Source organism: Coregonus clupeaformis, chromosome 15 (assembly GCF_020615455.1).
Source record: "Coregonus clupeaformis isolate EN_2021a chromosome 15, ASM2061545v1, whole genome shotgun sequence".
Lineage (NCBI taxonomy): Eukaryota > Metazoa > Chordata > Actinopteri > Salmoniformes > Salmonidae > Coregonus > Coregonus clupeaformis.
The window spans coordinates 17,541,043-17,562,608 of record NC_059206.1 but is presented as its reverse complement, the minus strand read 5'-3'; the positions used below and the strand labels follow the sequence as shown (position 1 = coordinate 17,562,608).

Below are 21,566 nucleotides of genomic sequence, written 5' to 3'. Positions count from 1 at the left end.
AGTCAAGGTATTGGGGTTGCCATCACAAAGCCCTGACCTCAATGCTATAGAACATTTGTGGGCAGAACTGAAAAAGCGTGTACGAGCAAGGAGGCCTACAAACCTTACTCAGTTACACCAGTTCTGTCAGGAGGAAATTGCCAAAATTCACACAACTTATTGTGGGAAGCTTGTGGAAGGCTACCCGAAATGTTTGACCCAAGTTAAACAATTTAAAGGCAATGCTACCCACTGGGAATGTGATGAAATAAATAAAAACTGAAATAAATAATTCTCTCTACTATTATTTGACATTTCACACAGTGGTGATCCTAACTGACCTAAAACAGGGATTTTTTTTAGGATTAAATGTCAGGAATTGTGAAAAGCTGAGTTCAAATGTATTTGGCTAAGGTGTATGTAAACTTCCGACTTCAACTGTACATATTTTAGTCATTTAGCAGACGCTCTTATCCAGAGTGACTTACAGTTAGTGAGTGCATACATTTTTTTTTTCATACTGGCCCCTCGTGGGAATCAAACCCACAACCCTGGCTTTGCAAGCGCCATGCTCTACCAACTGAGCTACACGGGGCTATAGCTAGGGATAAAGTGACTAGGCAACAGGGTAGATAATAAACAGTGGCAGCACCGTATGTGATGAGTCAAAAGAGTTAGTGCAAAAAAGGGTCAATGCAGATAGTCCGGGTAGCTATTGGTTAACTATTTAACTATTTGGCAGTCTTATAGCTTGGGGGTAGAAGCTGTCCAGGCTCCTGTTGGTTCCAGACTTGGTGCATCGGTAGAGAGAACAGTGTTTGACTTGGGTGGCTGCAGTCTTTGACAATTTTTAGGGCCTTCCTCTGACACTGCCTGGTATAGAGGTCCTGGATGGCAGGGAGCTCGGCCCCAGTGATGTACTGTCCCGTACGCACTACCCTCTGTAGCGCCTTGCGGTCGGATGCCAAGCAGTTGCCATACCAAGCGGTGATGCAGCCAGTCAAGATGCTCTCAATGGTGCACATGTAGAACTTTTTGAGGATCTGAGGGTCCATGCCAAAACTTTTCACTCCTGAGGGGGAAGAGGCGTTGTCTTGCCTTCTTCATGACTTTGTTGGTGTGTTTGGACCATGATAGGTCCTTATTGATGTGGACACTGAGCAACTTGAAGCTCTCGACCCGTTCCACTACAGCCCTGTCAATATGCATGGGGGCATGCTCGGCCCTCTGTTTCCTGTAGTCCACGATCAGTTCCTTTGTCTTGCTGAACTTGAGGGAGAGGTTGTTGTCCTGGCACCACACTGCTAGGTCACTGACCTCCTCCCTATAGGCTGTCTCATTGTCATCGGTGATCAGGCCAACGACCATCGTGTCGTCAGCAAACTTAATGATGGTGTTGGAGTCGTGCACTGCCATGCAGTTGTGGGTGAACAGGGAGCACAGGAGGGGACTAATCACGCACCCCTGAGGTGCCCTGTGTTGAGGGTCAGCATTGCGGATATGTTGTTGCCAACCTTCACCACCTGGGGGTGGCCCATCAGGAAGTCCAGGATCCAATTGCAGAGGGAGGTGTTCAGTCCCAGATCTTGGAGGGCACTATGGTGTTGAACGCTGAGCTATTGTCAATGAACAGCATTCTCACGTAGGTGTTCCTCTTGTTCAGGTGGAAGAGGGCAGTGTGGAGTGCAGTAGAGATTGTGTCATTTGTGGATATGTTGGGGCGGTATTAGAATTGGAGTGGGTCCAGGGTGTCTGGGATGATGGTGTTGATGTGGGCCATGACCAGCCTTTCAAAGAATTGCATGGCTACAGATGTGAGTGCTATGAGCGATAGTCATTTAGACAGGTTACCTTGGCGTTCTTGGGCACAGGGACTATGGTGGTCTGCTTGAAACATGTAGGTATTACAGACTGGGTCAGAGAGAGGTTGAGAATGTCAGTGAAGACACTTGCTAGCTGGTCAGCGCATGCTCTGAGGACGCGTCCTGGTAATCCACCTGGCCCCACGTCCTTGTGAATGTTAACCTGTTTAAAGGTCTTACTCACAGCGGCTACGGACAGCGAGGTCACACAGTTGTCCGGAACAGCTGGTGCTCTAATGCATGGTTCAGTGTTGGTTGCCTCGAAGCAAGCATAGAAGGAATTTAGCAAGTCTGGTAGACTCGTGTCACTGGGCAGCTCGCGGCTGGGTTTCGCTTTGTAATCCGTGATAGTTTGCAAGCCCTCCCACATCCTGCGAGCATCAGGGCAGGTGTAGTAGGGTTCGATCTTAGTCCTGTATTGACGTTTTGACATGTTTGATGACTCATCGGAGGTCGTGTGGGATTTCTTATAAGCATCCGGATTAGTGTCCCGCTCCTTGAAAGCTGCAGCTCTAGCTTTTAGCTCAGTGTGGATGTTGCCTATAATCCAAGCTTCTGTTGGTGATATGTACATACGGTCACTGTGGGGACGATGTCGTTGATGCATTTATTAGTGAAGTCTGTAACTGATGTGGTAAAGTCCTCAATGTTATCAAATGGATCCCGGAACATTTCCAGTCTGTGCTAGTGAAACAGTCCTGTAGCTTAGCATCCGCTTCATCAGACCACTTCTGTATTGAGCGCGTCACTGGTACTTCCTGTTTGAATTTTTGCTTGTAAGCAGAAATCAGGAGGATAGAGTTATGGTCAGATTTGCTAAACTGAGGGAGAGGAAGAGCTTTGTATGCATTTTTTGTGTGTGGAGTAACGGTGATCTAGGTGACATGCTGGTAAAAATTAGGTAAGACAGATTTAAGTTTCCCTGCATTAAAATCACCAGCCATTAGGAGCGCCTCCTCTGGATGTGCATTTTCTTGTTTGCTTATGGCCCTATACAGCTCGTTGAGTGCAGTCTTAGCGCGAGCATCGGTTTGTGGTGGTAAATAGACAGCTATGAAAAATATAGATGAAAACTCTCTTGGTAAAAAGTATGGTCTGCAGTTTATCAGGTGAGCAAAACCTCGAGACTTCCTTAACATTAGAGATCGCGCACCAGCTGTTGTTAACAAAGAGACACACACCTCCCCCTTAACCTTACCCGAAGCTACCGTTCGGTCTTGACGATGCATAGAAAAACCAGCTGGATGTATATTATCCATGTCCTTGTTCAGCCACGACTCCAAGAAACATAGGATATTACAGTTCTTCAGGTCCTGTTGATAGGATAGTCTCGAATGGAGCTCGTCCAGTTTGTTCTCTAGGGATTGTACAGTCGGCAATAGAACGGAGGGTAGAGGCAGTTTATTTACTCGTTGATGTAGTCTGGTCAGGGAGCCAATCGTTTGCCTCTCTGGCGCCGTCTCTTCCTCTTTCGAGTCCCGGGATTCAGGCTTGGTACGGGATGAGCAGCACATCCACAGCTGCCGACTCGCTGAAGTAGAAATCTTCATCCAAATCGATGTTAGAGATCGCTGTTTTGATAGCAGAATTGGTCAGGAGCCCGTAAGATGGCAGCTATCCATCTCTGCAGCGCCATCACGCCAGGCTCCTTGCCTAAATCAGAGAGTCATATCTACACTGGTAGAAGAGAAGAGGAGATAACCACTTAGCAGAGTTTCCTGTCTTTCATAATGAGTTCAAACATCAGAAATAGGACATAGCAGGGAAAACAACATGCTAAATTGTTGGTGTTTTTTACGTGCCCTCTCATCCCCCTCACGCCCCCCTCTCATCCCCATCTCGCCTCCCTCTCGTTCCCCTCTTGTCCCCCTCTCGCCTCCCTCTCGCCCCTCTCTCGTTCCCCTCTCAACCCCCTCACGCCCCCCTCTCATCCCCATCTCGCCTCCCTCTCGTTCCCCTCTTGTCCCCCTCTCGCCTCCCTCTCGCCGCTCTCTCGTTCCCCTCTCATCCCCTCACGCCCCCCTCTCGTCCCCCTCTCGTCCCCCTCTCGTCCCCTCCCTCGCCCCCCTCTCGTCCCCCTCTCGTCCCCCTCTCGTCCCCCTCTCGTCCCTCCCTCGCCCCCCTCTCGTCCCCCTCTCGCCCCCCTCTCCTTTTAGCATGCCAGACAGCCGTGCCCTTTGGAAGGAGAAGGGAAGTGGCTCTTTAATTGCTTTCCACTTAAAAAAGCTTGAGGATACTGAGGCAAAACAAAATCTCAAGGAAATGTGTCAGTTTTTGTCTAATGATGGTTTCTCAATCTCTCTTTTTCCATTTCTCTCTCTCTCTCTCACTCTCTCTCTCTCGCTCTCTCTCTCCCTCTCTTATTTTTAATATCCATCTCTTTCTCGGATGTGACACACGACAGTGTGTGTGTGTGTGCATTCGGGTCTGCATGTGTGTGTGTTTTGAAAGAAAGGGAGAGAGAGCAGGAGAGGGAAAGAGAGAGGGAGAGGGAGAGGGAGAGGGAGAGGGAGGGAGAGAGAGAGAGAGAGAGAGAGAGAGGGAGAGAGAGAGCGAGAGAGAGAGGTAGAGGGAGAGGGAGAGCACAGTACAGCTCCACTGATACAGTGTGTCCCAGTTAGAGACAAACACTGTTTAACAAGGTGGCTGGATGGCTGCATCATGTTTGCCTACCTACCTTTCCCTCTCTCCCTCTCTCTCTCTCTCCCTCTCTCCCTCTCTCCCTCTCCCTCTCTTTCCCTCTCTCCCTCTCTCCCTCTCTCCCTCTCTCTTTTTATCCCTATTCATTTCCCTCTTCTCTTCTCTCTTTATCCCTGTCTCATTCTCTCCGTCTCTCCCTCCATCTCTCTCTCTCATCGCTCTCTCTACACATCTCTGTCAAGCTCTGCTTCTCTCACTGTCTCTTCCTCTCTATTCCTTTCTCTCCTCTCCACCCCTCTATTTTTCTCACTCCTCTCTCCCTCTCTCTTCCAGCTCTGCCACTGAACTACATTACCTACTGTCTCTATCTGTGTGTTTAGTTACCATAGTTCTACCATCAGCTCTTTCACCTCTCTCTTCTTCTTATGAGACAGCGTAGGCTTATATGAAATCCCTTATGCAAACTCTGAGAGACATACAGTGGAGAGAAAGAAAGTGGTTGAGTGTATTATAGCTGTGTTGGGTATGAATAGCAACTGCACTTATTGGTGTCTGGCTTGTGTGGATGCTTTACAGAGCTTTAGCCAAAGGCATTCAGAACCTCCTCAATAGCATTTAGACTAAATAACTGCTCTTTCATCTGGGATGCAGCAGGTATAGTGGACATTTCACAGCAACAAAATTGTACCTGAAAGCATCTGTGGAATTTTACAAGTGATTTGATGTAGGATGTACTGTATATTTAGGTTTTAGGTAAGTATTTAGCAATGAGTTCCACTTTTTGTATGCTACTGTATAGGCTTAGCCCCAGTGCTATCCCCAGCCTACAGCTATCTCCATCCCTAACCCTGGCTAGAGTCCTTGCCTATAGGAAGTGGCAACAGTAGCTTCTTGGAAGGCAGCGTTCCTCAGTTCACCTACTCTGCGTCTCACAAAGACATGGCGGTTGGAACCAAAATCTCGAATTTGGACTAATCAGATCAAAGGACAGATTTCTACATTTTAGTCATCTAGCAGACGCTCTTATCCAGAGCAATTAGGGTTAAGTGCCTTGCTCAAGGGCACATCGACAGATTTTTCACCTAGTCGGCTCGGGGATTAAAAGCAGCGACCTTTCGGTTACTGGCACAACGCTCTTAACCACTAAGCTACCTGCCGCCTGGTCTAATGTCCATTGCTCGTGTTTCTTGGCCCAAACAAGTCTCTTCCTCTTATTGGTGTCCTTTAGTAGTGGTTTCATTTCAGCAATTTGACCATGAAGGCCTGATTCACGCAATCTCCTCTGAACAGTTGATTTTGAGATGTGTCTGTGACTTGAACTCTGTGAAGCATTTATTTGGGCTGCAATTTCTGAGGCTGGTAACTCTAATGAACATATCCTCTGCCGCAGAGGTAACTCTGGGTCTTCCTTTCCTGTGGTGGTCCTCATGAGAGCCAGTTTCATCATAGCGCTTGATGGTTTTTGCAACTGCACTTGAAGAAACGTTCAAAGTTCTTGAAATGTTCCGGATTGACTGACCCTCCTGTCTTAAAGTAATGATGGACTGTCATTTCTCTTTGCTTATTTGAGCTGTTCTTGCCATAATATGGACTTGCTCTTTTACCGAATAGGGCTATCTTCTGTATACCACCTCTACCATGTCACAACACAACTGATTGGCTCAAATGCATGAAGAAGGAAATAAATTCCACAAATTAACTTTTAAGAAGGCACACCTGTTAATTGAAATGCATTCCAGGTGACTACCTCATGAAGCTGGTTGAGAGAATGCCAAACGTGTGCAAGGCTGTCATCAAGGCAAAGGGTGGCTACTTTGAAGAATCTCAAATATAAAACATATGTTGATCTGTTTAACACTGTTTTGGTTACTACATGATTCCATATGTGTTATTTCACAGTTTTTATGTCTTCACTATTATTCTACAATGTAGAAAATTGTAAAAATAAAGAAAAACCCTGGAATGAGTAGGTGTGTCCAAACTTTCGACTGTTACTGTATGTGTTATTGCTTTTCAACCTCTGCCATATCGTGGATCTAGAGCTATCTATCTAATTGAACTCAGAGGGTTTTCTTTAATGGAATCTTCTCTAATGTCAAACATGTAAAATGTGGTGTACCGCAGGGCAGCTCTCTAGGCCATCTACTCTTTTCAATTTTTACCAACGACCTGCCACTGGCATTTAACAATGTATGTGAGTCAATGTATGATGATTAAACCATATGCGCATCAGCAACCACAGCTAATGAAGTCACTGAAACTCTTAACAAAGAGTTGCAGTCTGGTTTGGAATGGGTGGCCAGTAATAAACTGGTCCTGAACATCTCTAAAACTAAGAGCATTGTATTTTGTACAAATTATTCCCTAAGTTCTAGACCTCAGCTGAATCTGGTATCGAATGGTGTGGCTGTTGAGCAAGTTGAGGAGACTAAATTAGTTGGTGTTACCTTAGATTGTAAACTGTCATGGTCAAAACATAAAGATTCAATGGTTGTAAAGATGGGGAGAGGTCTGTCCATAATAACGAGATGCTCTGCTTTCTTGACACCACACTCCAAAAAGCAAGTCCTGCAGGCTCTATTTTTGTCTTATCTTGATTATCATCCAGTTGTGTGGTCGAGTGCTGCAAGGAAAGACCTAGTTAAGCTGCAGCTGGCCCAGAACAGCGCAGCACATCTTGCTCTTCATTGTAATCAGAGGGCTAATATAAATACGATGCATGCCAGTCTCTCTTGGCTAAGAGTTGAGGAGAGACTGACTGCATCACTTCTTATTTTTATAAGAAACCAGACATGCCACCAGGGGTCTTTTCACAGTCCCCAAATCCAGAACAAATTCAAGAATCGTACAGTATTATATAAAGCCATTATTGCATGGAACTCCCTTCCATCTCATATTGCTCAAATGAACAGCAAACCTTTTTTCAAAAAACAGATAAAGCAACACCTCACGGCACAACGCGCTATTTGACCTAGATAGTTTGTGTGTATGTATTAATAGGTAGGCTACGTGTGCCTTTTTTAAATTGATGTAGTTCTGTCCTTGAGCTGTTCTTGTCTATTAATGTTCTGTATTATGTCATGTTTCATGTTTGGTGTGGACCCCAGGAAGAGTGGCTGCTGCTTTCGCAACAGCTAATGGGGATCCTAATCAAATTAAAATTAAAATACACACACATTGAAGACACTGGGGGTAGATCCAGGCTGCACTACCCACACACACACTCCTCCCGCTGCACACGGAGAGAGGGAAAAGGGGGGTGACAGTTAATCACGCTAAGAGAGAGAGAGAGAGAGAGAGAGAGAGAGAGAGAGAGAGAGAGAGAGAGAGAGAGCGAGAGAGCGAGATCACTAAAATAAACACTATTCATCACTATGACCTGATCCCTGGGGCCGGGCTGTGATGTGACTCTGACTACAAAGAGAGAGAAAAGCCTGCAAGGTCCCCTGCTCTGAGCATTGTTTACGGGCGTTGGGCACACTTACACACACACAGGCAGAGAGAGATAGGGAGGAGAGGAGAGGCTGTGTCCCATTTCAGAGAGGGCACAGGAAGTAGGACAGCCAATATAACGATAAAGAGAGAGACAGGAGATAGAGAGAGGGAGCAAAAAGAAAACCAGAGAGAGAGAGAGAAGGGAGAGAAGTTAGAGCGTGTGAGAGCATTGTATCACGGATTCTCCGCCCCTCGCCTCGAAGCAGCATCAGCATAAAGAGAGGGGGAGAGAGAGAAGGAGGAAGAGCCACAAGGAAAACAGACAGAAGGAGCAAGCATTCGGCAGTGGGAAGAGAAAATGGAGCTTTGAGAAAGAACTCCTCCGGTCCTCCCTTGTTTTATTCTCTCTGGCACAATCAGTCTCTCTCTCTCTCTCTCTCTCTGTTTATCTGCCAGCCTTGTGCAATTGTTCTGAGGAATTCTGACCATGCCTGGTGAGTGTTCTGTGTTCTGTGTTCTGCTGCTTTTCATGTCACTCACACTGCTGTGTGTGTGTGTGTGTGTGTGTGTGTGTGTGTATGTGTGTGTGTTAGGGCTGGGCTTTCAATGGTGTGTTTATATCAGTGTGTATGTGTGTATTGAAACAAATTAGGGACATAAAAGGGAGAAGGGGTTATATTGAGATCCCAAGCTTTATGCCAGCCTCCATCCTCTTTTTGTGCGCTGTCCTCTCTCTCAATTCAATTAATTTCAATTAACTTTATTGGCATGGCAAGATATCATTTTAGGTTGCCAAATAAAATATCTAGAAACATAATAACTCAATGAGGAATGTAATGATCCTCTCTCTGTTAGTTGCTCTAGAACTAGGTGTTACTGTAAACAGTGTAGTGTATAGTACAGTGTTATTGAACATGCACTGATCTGGAGTCAGCTCTTGTTATGGAATTACATACTCATCTATTGTACTGTATGAGTCACATGAACCAACACCTTCTTGCTGTCTGATAAGCAAGAAGGTCTGAGAGAGAGAGAGAGAGAAAGAGAGAGAGAGAGTCTCTGTTGTGTATGTAGGGGGCAGCCAGCAGTCGTCAGCCTCTCCAGCACTAACAGAAATCAGATGACTGGCCACCGCCGTGAGGTAACTGGTTGGGCTGCCGTTCTAGAACCCTCGTCAGTATGAGGTCATTATCGCTGTCATGATGCCCCGTTGACCCCTAGCAGGGTAACAGAGAGAATGCTATGGATACCGCTGGAGAGGAGAGTGACCGCTAATTTAATTTACAGAGACACTGTCTCTTTCATCCAGGAGAGGAAAGGAGGAGATGACGGGAAATGCTACTGTTACTGGTTGAGCTAATTCCCAATATCTGTCTGTTCCCTCTCCCTTTCTGTCCCAGTCTGTCTGGGGGGAGGGTAGAGGAGAGGAGAGGGTAGGGTAGGGTAGGGTAGGGTAGAGGAGAGGAGTGTCAAGTTCGCTTAAGGAGGAGGACCAATGCGCAGCGTTGAATGCATACATATTATTTATTAAACAGATCACCCGATCAAAACAACGAACGAAACGTGAAGTCCTTCGATACACACAAACCAAAAGGAACAAGAAACCACAACACAAAGTGAAAAGACCGATAGTTAAATATGGCTCCCAATCAGAGACAACCAGCTGACACTCGTTGCCTCTGATTGGGAGTCACTCAGGCCAACATAGATATACAAAACATAGACTTACACACCCTGGCTCAACATAACATAGTCCCCAGAGCCAGGGCGTGACAGTACCCCCCCCCCAAAGGCGCGGACTCCGGCCGCGCCAAACAACCACAACAGGGGAGGGACCGGGTGGGCACTCCGCCTCGGCGGCGGATCCGGCTCCGGACATGACCCCGGCACGGGTTGTGCTGGACTGACGACGCACACCCCTGGCTTGATGCGTGGAGGAGGAACGGGCCGGACCGGGCTGACGAAACGCACCATAGACTTGGTGCGGAGAGCAGGCACGGGCCGTGCCGGACTGACGACGCACACCACTGGCTTGGTGCGGGAAGCTTGGATGGGCCGGACTGGGCTGGCGACGCGCACCACAGACTTGGTGCGGAGAGCAGGAATGGGCCGGACCGGGCTGGCGACGCGCACCACCGACTTGGTACGGAGAGCAGGAACGGGCCGGACAGGGCTGACGACGCGCACCACCGGCTCGGTGCGAGAGGCAGGAACAGGCCGAACCGTACTGGGGACACACGCCACTGGCCCTATGCAGGGATCAGGAACGGGCCGGACCGGACTGGTAATACACCCCCAGTACCTCTCGCCGTGCCTCCACACTTTCCCTCTCCTCTGTGACCAGTGGCCCCCTTAACCTGGCGGCCTCCTCTTCCACACCCGCTGGACCGCTCCATCGCGGCCTCCTGCTGCCCCGTCGTCCACGTCGTGAGCCCCCCCCTAAAAATTTTCTGGGGTTCTCTCCTCCCCGTGGACCAGGCCTCCCTAGCTCTCGCCAGACTCTCGATCCATTGCTTCATAGACCAGCCTCTCTCCTCTTCACTTAGCGTGGCCCAGCCGAAACTCCTACTCCCCTGATCCCAGGTCCTTCCTCTCTCCTCTTCACGCTGCTTGGTCCATTCTTGGTGGTTTCTTCTGTCAAGTTCGCTTAAGGAGGAGGACCAATGCGCAGCGTTGAATGCATACATATTATTTATTAAACAGATCACCCGATCAAAACAACGAACGAAACGTGAAGTCCTTCGATACACACAAACCAAAAGGAACAAGAAACCACAACACAAAGTGAAAAGACCGATAGTTAAATATGGCTCCCAATCAGAGACAACCAGCTGACACTCGTTGCCTCTGATTGGGAGTCACTCAGGCCAACATAGATATACAAAACATAGACTTACACACCCTGGCTCAACATAACATAGTCCCCAGAGCCAGGGCGTGACAATGAGAGGGTTGAGTAAAGGAGAGGAGAGGAGAGGAGAGGAGAGGAGAGGAGAGGTCAGCTGGTAGTGTTGTTTTCTGTGTTGCCCTCCAGACTATCATCAACATCGTCTGCCATTCACTAACAGTATAGTTTCATGGACTATCATCAACATCGTTTGCCATTCACCACTAACATAGTTTAATTCAGTGTTGTTTCTCTCCAAATATATGTAACAGATATATGTTTACACTGGACGCTGACAGTAGACTACAGAACAATGTATGTGATGAATCTGTACAGTAGCTTACACATTAATCAGAGCTAGAGGGGAGACGCTGTACATCTTAATTGTTGGCAGGTGTGTGTGTGTGCGTACGTGTGTGTGCATGTGCGTGCAAGTGCATGTGTGTGTTCACAAGAGTATATGCATATGAATGTGAGTGCACGTGTGTGTTTGTTTACCAATGTTAGAAGATGGGAGTGTGAGAGAAAGAGCCGTCAGTCATTTTCACAACCTTACACATACAGTTGCAGAATGAGCAAAGGAGAGATGGTGTGAACATGGGGAGAGGTGGAGATTAGAGAGAGAGAGAGAGAGAGAGAGAGAGAGAGAGAGAGAGAGAGAGAGAGAGAGAGAGAGAGAGAGAGAGAGAGAGAGAGAGAGAGAGAGAGAGAGAGAGAGAGAGAGAGAGAGAGAGAGAGAGAGAGAGAGAGAGAGAGAGAGAGAGGAAAGCAAAGAAGATGGATTGTAGATGAGAGAGATGAAAAGTGAAAGTACAATTGTATATGTTTTGGTATATTTTGTGCGCATTCGGAATAGCCTACCAAGTTTTCAAGTTCAAGTTTTATTTGTCAAATGCTTAACTTGCATGCTCTACCCGACAGTGCAGTAATCAATATTAAAATAGTATAACTAATAAAAAACGAAATGTAAACACGAGATATAAGAAAGGAAGCTATATACAGGGTGAGTGCCATTTTTAAATGAAATGATAGATGTCGAGAGAGAGGGGGATTAAAGAGGGAGCGTGGTATGAGAGGAGGGCTGTTCATACTAATGATACATTATTTTCTATGAAGGAAAAGAGGTATTCACTTTGATGTGAATTAATGTATTGCTTGAATGTGTTGGTCTGGAGAGAGAGAGAGAGGGGGAGGGAGAGAGAGAGCGAGAGAGAGAGAGAGAGAGAGAGAGAGAGAGAGAGAGAGAGAGAGAGAGAGAGAAAGCAGCTCAGATCAGGAGAAAAGCAGACCGATGGAGGAATGAAGAGAGCGAGAGAACATCAGTTAATGTTCTACACTCCCTCACTCTATCCCACATCCCTCCCTCCCTCCTCCTTCCCTCCCGTCTCTCCCCCCGCTACCTCCCTCCCTTCTTTCCTGCCTCTCTCCCCCATCCCTCTCACTTCCCTCCCTCCTCCCTCCCTCCATCCTTCCCTCTCTCTGTAATTATCCTGTCATAGCCCATCTCTCTCATGTCAATTGATTTACTGAGAGCTGATGAAGCAGATCAGATCCACAGTGCTTTAGTCAGACGGAGGGAACTCAGAGGGCTATTCTTTCCCAGCCTGGGGGCACTCTGCTGGGGGTTAGAAGTCCACACACCTGGGGGAAGGAGGAAGGACATCCAGAGGCATGGGGTAGACAGATGGTCAGACATGCAGGCAGGAATGCACGCACACACACACACACAGACAAACACAGACACACACACACAGAAATGGAAAGGCACGCACACACACACAAAGACATATTGATAGACAAACAAACGCACACAGACAAGTGTAAAACTAAGCAGCCTGGTCACTAGAATCACAGAATAAAAAATGAAAAAAGTTTGCCCAGCACTGAGCGCATACTCATGATGCTTGGATCTAGGGCTGTTGCGGTGACTGTATTACCCCCACACAGGCAGTCATAAATCATGACCGCAGTCAAATTCCACTTGACCGTTGAGTCACGGTAATATCCTCTTAGGCACTCTGGACATGTGTTGGTAGTACCCAACTCGCTAACGACCATCAGGTCACTAATGGCCTGGTACTCAGCGCTCTATTGTCCCTCCGACATCAATGCAAATGCAATCGAAAATCAGAGAGTCTCTGTGGTGTATGTAGGGGGCAGCCAGCCCAGCACTAACAGAAATCAGATGACTGGCCACCGCTCCCGCCACCTCTGTGCTGTGAGGTCACTGGTTGATTTAGACTGGCGTTCTGGAACCCTTGTCAGTATGAGGACATTGTTGCTGTCATGATGAAGGCACATTCTGAAGGCAGCGCTCTATTGTCCCTCTAACCACTCTCACATCAATGCAAATGGAATCGAAAATCACATCAAACACTTTAAATCAAAACAGTATCATGCTTTTAAAACTCACCTCACTGTGATCGATCAATTTGAAACAGTTCAACAACAGGTTGAAACTGAGTGGAAAACAGGGTCGTTGGGATGGACAGTGCCTTCTAAGGTGATGATTCATTCAAAACACCCATACACATATTAGATACGCATAGGCCTGTAAACAGCGGTTTCCACATAGTTTTGTATATATAGCGTATGTACAGTTGAAGTCGGAACTTTACATACACTTAGGTTGGAGTCATTAAAACTCGTTTTTAACCACTCCACAAATTTCTTGTTAACAAACTATAGTTTTGGCAAGTCGGTTAGGACATCTACTTTGAGCATGACACAAGTAAATTTTCCAACAATTGTTTACAGACAGATTATTTCACTTATAATTCACTGTATCACAATTTCAGTGGTTCAAAAGTTTACATACACTAAGTTGACTGTGCCTTTAAACAGTTTGGAAAATTCAAAAATGATGTCATGGCTTTAGAAGCTTCTGATAGGCTAATTTACATCATTTGAGTCAATTGGAGGTATACCTGTGGATGTATTTCAAGGCCTACCTTCAAACTCTTTGCTTGACATCATGGGAAAATCAAAAGAAATCAGCCATGACCTCAGAAAAAGAATTGTAGACCTCCACAAGTCTGGTTCATCCTTGGGAACAATTTCCAAATGCCTGAAGGGACCACGTTCATCTGTACAAACAATAGTAAGCAAGTATAAACACCATGGGACCACGCAGCCGTCATACTGCTCAGGAAGGAGATGCGTTCTGTCTCCTAGAGATGAACGTACATTGGTGCGAAAAGTGCAAATCAATCCCAGAACAACAGCAAAGGACCTTGTGAAGATGCTGGAGGAAACAGGTACAAAAGTATCTATATCCACAGTAAAACGAGTCCTATATCGACATAACCTGAAAGGCCGCTCAGCAAGGAAGAAGCCACTGCTCCAAAACCGCCATAAAAAAGCCAGACTACGATTTGCATCTGCACATGGGGACAAATATCGTACTTTTTGGAGAAATGTCCTCTGGTCTGATGAAACAAAAATAGAACTGTTTGGCCATAATGACCATTGTTATGTTTGGAGGAAAAAGGGCAATGCTTGCAAGCCGAAGAACACCATCCCAACCATGAAGCACGGGGTGGCAGCATCATACTGTGGGGGTGCTTTGCTGCAGGAGGGACGGGTGCACTTCACAAAATAGATGGCATCATGAGGAAGGAAAATTATGTGGATATATTGAAGCAACATCTCAAGACATCAGTCAGGAAGTTAAAGCTTGGTCGCAAATGGGTCTTCCAAATGGACAATGACCCCAAGCATACATCCAAAGTTGTGGCAAAATGGCTTAAGGACAACAAAGTCAAGGTATTGGAGTGGCCTTCACAAAGCCCTGACCTCAATCCTATAGAACATTTGTGGGAAGAACTGAAAAAGCGTGTGCGAGCAAGGAGGCCTACAAACCTTACTCAGTTACACCAGTTCTGTCAGAAGGAAATTGCCAAAATTCACCCAACTTATTGTGGGAATCTTGTGGAAGGCTACCCGAAACGTTTGACCCAAGTTAAACAATTTAAAGGCAATGCTACCAAATACTAATTGAGTGTATGTAAACTTCTGACCCACTGGGAATGTGATGAAAGAAATAAAAGCTGAAATAAATAATTCTCTCTACTATTATTCTGACATTTCACATTCTTAAAATAAAGTGGTGATCCTAACTGACCTAAGACAGGTAATTTTTACTAGGATTAAATGTCAGGAATTATGAAAAACAGAGTTTAAATGAATTTGGCTAAGGTGTATGTAAACTTCCGACTTCAACTGTATGAGCCCAAGCCCAAAAAGACACTCTGAATGAAAAGGCTGTTATATAAGACATATAATAGCCTACCGCATATTGCGCATGGCAGAAAAACAATAAAAAATAAACATAGATTTAAGATGTATTTGGTACATAATTGGTCTAGCCTATACTCCAATATTAAACAAACTCTAGTAATTGCCATTATATTATTATGCATAATGGCTGGACTGGTTACCTTACGCTACGCTCCAAAATGTATATCCATGAATCTGGGAGAGAACATGTAGGCCTAGGCAATGCTGTTGGTTCATTGATTGTGCAGGGCGGCTTACAGAGTTAGCCTACAATTATAGTGAATTTGTATTTGATTTTGAATAGCCTAGGAATAGGGCCGCATTCTCCTCAAACAGTGGTTGATGCATGGAGTGAAATAAGTGTTCTTATAAGCCCAGACATTTCTATATGCAATCCTGTGTGAAAGTAGAGTTTTGATGGTTGCCAATAAAAAGAGGAGGATCCCAGCTGCTACTATATTTATTTCCAGCACATGCGGAATGGTCTGAAAATGAACCACTGGGAAAGAACCTCCAGTGCATATGGATTCCCCTGCCCCTGTTCCTCCTTGATAATGGCCCATTCTAAATCTAAACTAATTTTATATATTAGTAATGACAAGATTCTATTGAGAATAGTCTGATGAAAATATGATCACTTGATGAGAGAACAGAGTGTACAGCCTGAGGCAAGGAACAGAGCGCAAGCTATTTGTTTTGCACTTTCTCAAATCATCAATAGCCTGTAGTCGCATCATGCAGCCCAGTGAGGGAAAAAGTGAGGGAAAAAAGTATTTGATCCCCTGCTGATTTTGTACGTTTGCCCACTGACAAAGAAATGATCAGTCTATAATTTTAATGGTAGGTTTATTTGAACAGTGAGAGACAGAATAACAACAAAAAAATCCCGAAAAACGCATGTCAAAAATGTTATAAATTGATTTGCATTTTAATGAGGGAAATAAGTATTTGACCCCCTCTCAATCAGAAAGATTTCTGGCTCCCAGGTGTCTTTTATACAGGTAACGAGCTGAGATTAGGAGCACACTCTTAAAGGGAGTGCTCCTAATCTCAGTTTGTTACCTGTATAAAAGACACCTGTCCACAGAAGCAATCAATCAATCTGATTCCAAACTCTCCACCATGGCCAAAACCAAAGAGCTCTCCAAGTATGTAGACCTACACAAGGCTGGAATGGGCTACAAGACCATCGCCAAGCAGCTTGGTGACAAGGTGACAACAGTTGGTGCGATTATTCGCAAATGGAAGAAACACAAAATAACTGTCAATCTCCCTCGGCCTGGGGCTCCATGCAAGATCTCACCTCATGGAGTTGCAATGATCATGAGAACAGTGAGGAATCAGCCCAAAACTACACGGGAGGATCTTGTCAATGATCTCCAGGCAGCTGGGACCATAGTCACCAAGAAAACAATTGGTAACACATTACGCCGTGAAGGACTGAAATCCTGCAGCGCTCGCAAGGTCCCCCTGCTCAAGAAAGCACATATACAGGCCCGTCTGAAGTTTGCCAATGAACATCTGAATGATTCAGAGGAGAACTGGGTGAAAGTGTTGTGGTCAGATGAGACCAAAATGGAGCTCTTTGGCATCAACTCAACTCGCCGTGTTTGGAGGAGGAGGAATGCTGTTTATGACCCCAAGAACACCATCCCCACCGTCAAACATGGAGGTGGAAACATTATGCTTTGGGGGCGTTTTTCTGCTAAGGGGACAGGACAACATCACCGCATCAAAGGGACGATGGACAGGGCCATGTACCGTCAAATCTTGGGTGAGAACCTCCTTCCCTCAGCCAGGGCATTGAAAATGGGTCGTGGATGGGTATTTCAGCATGACAATGACCCAAAACACACGGCCAAGGCAACAAAGGAGTGGCTCAAGAAGAAGCACATTAAGGTCCTGGAGTGGCCTAGCCAGTCTCCAGACCTTAATCCCATAGAAAATATGTGGAGGGAGCTGAAGGTTGGGACAAAATCCCTCCTGAGATGTGTGCAAACCTGGTGGCCAACTACAAGAAACGTCTGACCTCTGTGATTGCCAACACGGGTTTTGCCACCAAGTACTAAGTCATGTTTTGGAGAGGGGTCAAATACTTATTTCCCTCATTAAAATGCAAATCAATTTATTACATTTTTGACATGCATTTTTCAGGATTTTTTTGTTGTTATTCTGTCTCTCACTGTTCAAATAAACCTACCATTAAAATTATAGACGGATCATTTCTTTGTCAGTGGGCAAACGTACAAAATCAGCAGGGGATCAAATAAGTTTTTCCCTTACTGTATGTGTTGATTTCTAAGACATTCTAAGATTTGTATCATTCACAACTAAAGTTGCCAAATAACTCTAAATCTAGCGTTTAGGACCTGTTTCAAATTATCACTTTTACGCTCAACATAGCCACTTCATATGCGCACTCTCTCCGGAATGGGAAGAATATCCTTTCTATTTTATTCAGCTAAGTTCAATTATATTCTTCTTACTATAAAATCATGTAATATAAAATAACGGCACAGGACTTATAAGCATATCTTGTCTGTTAAATGAACTAGCCTACAGCCTGTGGAATGGCGCATAGCCAGATAACATACAGTAGGCCAACTCATATTCTGTTGTTCTGAAATACATTTTCTTCATACTGTATCATAATTTTTCTTTAGACCTACCTAAAGGAAATAAGGGATTTGTTGTGATGGTGTATATTCAATGGAGTTATTAGACTATTTAAAATGTAGATGTTCCAAAGGCTCGCATCAGCGGCTTGTATGTGTGGAGGCCTGGAGATGCTAAATGTGTTTATGTTGATTAAAGCTCAATTACAGAGACCAGCAGTTATTTGCGTGACAATAACTGGCTGCTAAAATGTCATGACCGCCACAGCCCTACTTGGAGCCAGAGTGCGCTGCTTAGACCGCTGTGTTACGGTCAGTTTACAATGCTCTAGCAAGTGTGAATGCTGATGATACCTGATGGTGTTGTTTTTCATTCTTTTGTTTTAAGCCTTCCCCAAACTATAGCCCTAACTTTAACCACTCGAAATTAATGCCTAAACTGTTACCCTTTGAGTTGTTTCTGTTTTAACCTACTAACCATGCAGAATTAACCCTGTAACCATGCAGAATGAATGCTTCAAAAATACATCGAATTTCGAAGTGAAACTATGAGATCTTGTTGCAAGAGCTACAAGGCAGGATTTAGATGTAGATGTGGAGCAGAGGAAACTGAGGATCGACCACCGCCTGAGGAGACTCAAATTATCTTTTGAAATGTTGCAGTTTAATTCTGAATTATTACTGAGGCTTTGCTCTCCCTTAGTCAGATAAAGAGTGGAAATCATCCTCGTCGCATAACAAAGTTCGTTTTTAAAGGTCATCGTATAACGAAGTAATGTTTCAATGAATACGGAAGAGTGCTCACATTCCCTGGAAAAGAGTGTGATGTACAGAACTGTAGTGTGAAGAACAGTGTCTTCATTCAATAACACATTTTGCATGTTCTCTCTCTCTTTCATGAGATCAGAGAAAATAAAGTGGTCTTGATAGAGCAGTGCTGTGTGTCGTCAATAACCTCTCCCTCTGTCTGATGCCCAAAGGCCACAACACACAGAGTCAATAGGAATGAGTGAATGTAGATGAAAGCTCATACCATCAGCCCTACAGGCAGGCAGGCACGCACGCACACACACACACACACACAAACGCGCGCGTACTCTCTTTCAGAATTGATGTTACGTGTCTGTTGCAGTGGTTTATTTGACTGTAACTCTACTGTAAGCTGCTTTGCAGAGGGAGGGAGGGAGGGAGGGAGGGAGGGAGGGAGGGAGGGAGGGAGGGAGGGAGGGGTCTGTTAATGCAGTTGTCAAGGCAGTAGGGTTGGGTTGCATAATACTCAAACTCACCAGAGAGGCAGGGATGGAGGCAGAAAGAGAGACAGGGATGGATGGAGAGAGTGAGAGACAGGGATGGAGGGAGAGAGAGAGGCAGGGATGGAGGGAGAGAGAGAGAGACAGGGATGGAGGGAGAGAGAGAGGGATGGAGGGAGGGAGAGAGAGAGAGGCAGGGATGAAAGGGAGAGAGAGACAGGGATGGAGGGAGAGAGAAGGAGGCAGGGAGGGAGGGAGAGAGAGGGAGGCAGGGATGGTGGGAGAGAGAGATGGGAGAGAGGGAGAGAGCGAAATAAGAGGCAGGGATGAGGGGTTATGAGAAAGATCTCTCTTTTTCCTCTCTTTATTTCTCTCTTTCTATCTGTATGGTGTGGATTTAAACTAGCTGATTTCCCTGGCGTGGTATTGAGCTGTGAGAACACCTCAGAGAGCCAACAGTAAAACACTGCGGTAGTAATCATGAGTAAACAGACAGAGAGGGTGGTGTTCTGTCTGTTTATCTGTTAGCAGGAGCCAGGGGGATAACCTCTTAGAGGTGGGGTTATTGTCCCCATAGACACATAGCTCACTGACATCGTCTCTTCTTACCTCCTGATCCCTATCATCTCTCTGTCTTACCTCCTGAACCCTATCATCTCTTAGTGTTACTTAGTGACCCCTATCATCTCTCTGTCTTACCTCCTGACCCCTATCATCTCTGTCTGCCTCAACAAACTACCCCCTGCCCCAGTGTAGTGTACACCCACATACACAAAACCAGACACACACAGACGTACGGACGCGCACACACACACAAAGACATACAAAAATGCACGCACACACACACATACATTGTAAAGTGGTTACCGTGAATTTGACAGCAATTTACAGGCAGCTCGGTGGCAAGTAAAAGTCTGTATTTAATATTACAGTATACCTACTGTAATATAAATACAGTATCACACCAAGTACTGTGTAATGACATACAGTACAATAATGTAAAACAGGCTATATTATACTGTGAAAAAGTAATATGCTACCATAATCGGAATGATTGAATGAATGAATGAATAGATGAATGAATGAGGGGAGGGGTTTGTATTTCACAGTATTTTACTGTAATTACAAGGGATTTGATGCAAGCAAGGTTGGCTGCTAGGTAGTGTTTACACATTACAGCATATTAATAAATATTTTGTGTTTTATATCACTTGCACTTGTAGAAGCCTTAACAAAGGCTTCCAAACTGGCAACAACTACAGGGCAAAACAGACCAAAAGGAAATGGCAAAATGCTCAACCATTTAAGATTCAAGACTAGCTGCCACTCCAATCTGTTCCCTATACATTTTCAATTGATGGGGCAGAATAACCACATAGGAGTTAAATTGGTACAGCACTCTCACTCACGGGTGCAACAAATATAGCATTTTACAAGACATGCCTCAAAATATGTTAATGACCCCGAAACAACAATACCGTGCACCCACTAGTGGTCAAAAGGTTTTTGGCACTCCAAAAATACGGTACGGTACTGTCTTCTGTGGGGTGGAATTACAGTATAATTCGAAATACAGACATTTTCCCACAATGCACCATAATTTACTGTATGCTGCAGTAAATCTTTTCAGATTTTTTTTACTGTTGATAATACCTAAAATTACCAATTAAATTACAGTTTTTCGTTACAGTGTGCACACACACATCCATCTACACACACACTCATCATTACTGTGTACACACTGCTCAGGCTAACAGTCAGAAGACTCAGATATTTATGTGGGTGCAATCATGCCTCTCGGAGTCTCTCAATTATATTAATGAAAATAGGCAACAAAGTGTCTACTCACAAAATCAAATCAAATGTTATTGGTCGCATACACATATTTAGCAAATGTTATTATGGGTGTAGCGAAATGCTTGTGTTCCTAGCTCCAACAGTGCAGTAATATCTAACAATACACAACAAAACACACAAATCTAAAAAATAAAATAATGGAATTAAGTAATATAAAAATATTTGGACAAGCAATGTCGGAGTCCGGAGTATATGTGTGATGGGACGTACAGTGAGGGAAAAAAGTATTTGATACCCTGCTGATTTTGTACGTTTGCCCACTAACAAAGACATGATCAGTCTATAATTTTAATGGTAGGTTTATTTGAACAGTGAGAGACAGAAAAATCCAGAAAAACGCATGTAAAAAATTTTATGAATTGATTTGCATTTTAATGAGGGAAATAAGTATTTGACCCCTCTGCAAAACATGACTTAGTACTTGGTGGCAAAACCCTTGTTGGCAATCACAGAGGTCAGACGTTTCTTGTAGTTGGCCACCAGGTTTACACACATCTCAGGAGGGATTTTGTCCCACTCCTCTTTGCAGATCTTCTCCAAGTCATTAAGATTTCGAGGCTGACGTTTGGCAACTCGAACCTTCAGCTCCCTCCACAGATTTTCTTTAGGATTAAGGTCTGGAGACTGGCTAGGCCACTCCAGGACCTTAATGTGCTTCTTCTTGAGCCACTCCTTTGTTGCCTTGGCCGTGTAATTTGGGTCATTGTCATGCTGGAATAACAATCCACGACCCATTTTCAATGCCCTGGCTGAGGGAAGGAGG

At 45.1% G+C, this 21,566-nt stretch overlaps 1 protein-coding gene across 8 annotated transcripts in view; it reads left to right on the top strand.

Annotated features, from left to right (window-relative positions):
- LOC121582699 (disabled homolog 2-interacting protein-like) overlaps positions 1-21,566 on the top strand; it is a 203,612-nt gene that overhangs the window by 106,019 nt on the left and 76,027 nt on the right. Inside the window, exon 1 of one of the 8 annotated variants that reach the window (XM_041898715.2) lies at positions 8,006-8,410. The exons of the other annotated variants lie outside the window; for them this stretch is intronic. The gene's annotated coding sequence lies outside the window, so the exon portion shown is untranslated. Of the gene's footprint in view, positions 1-8,005; positions 8,411-21,566 lie in introns of those variants that run through there. 8 annotated transcript variants of the gene reach the window in all.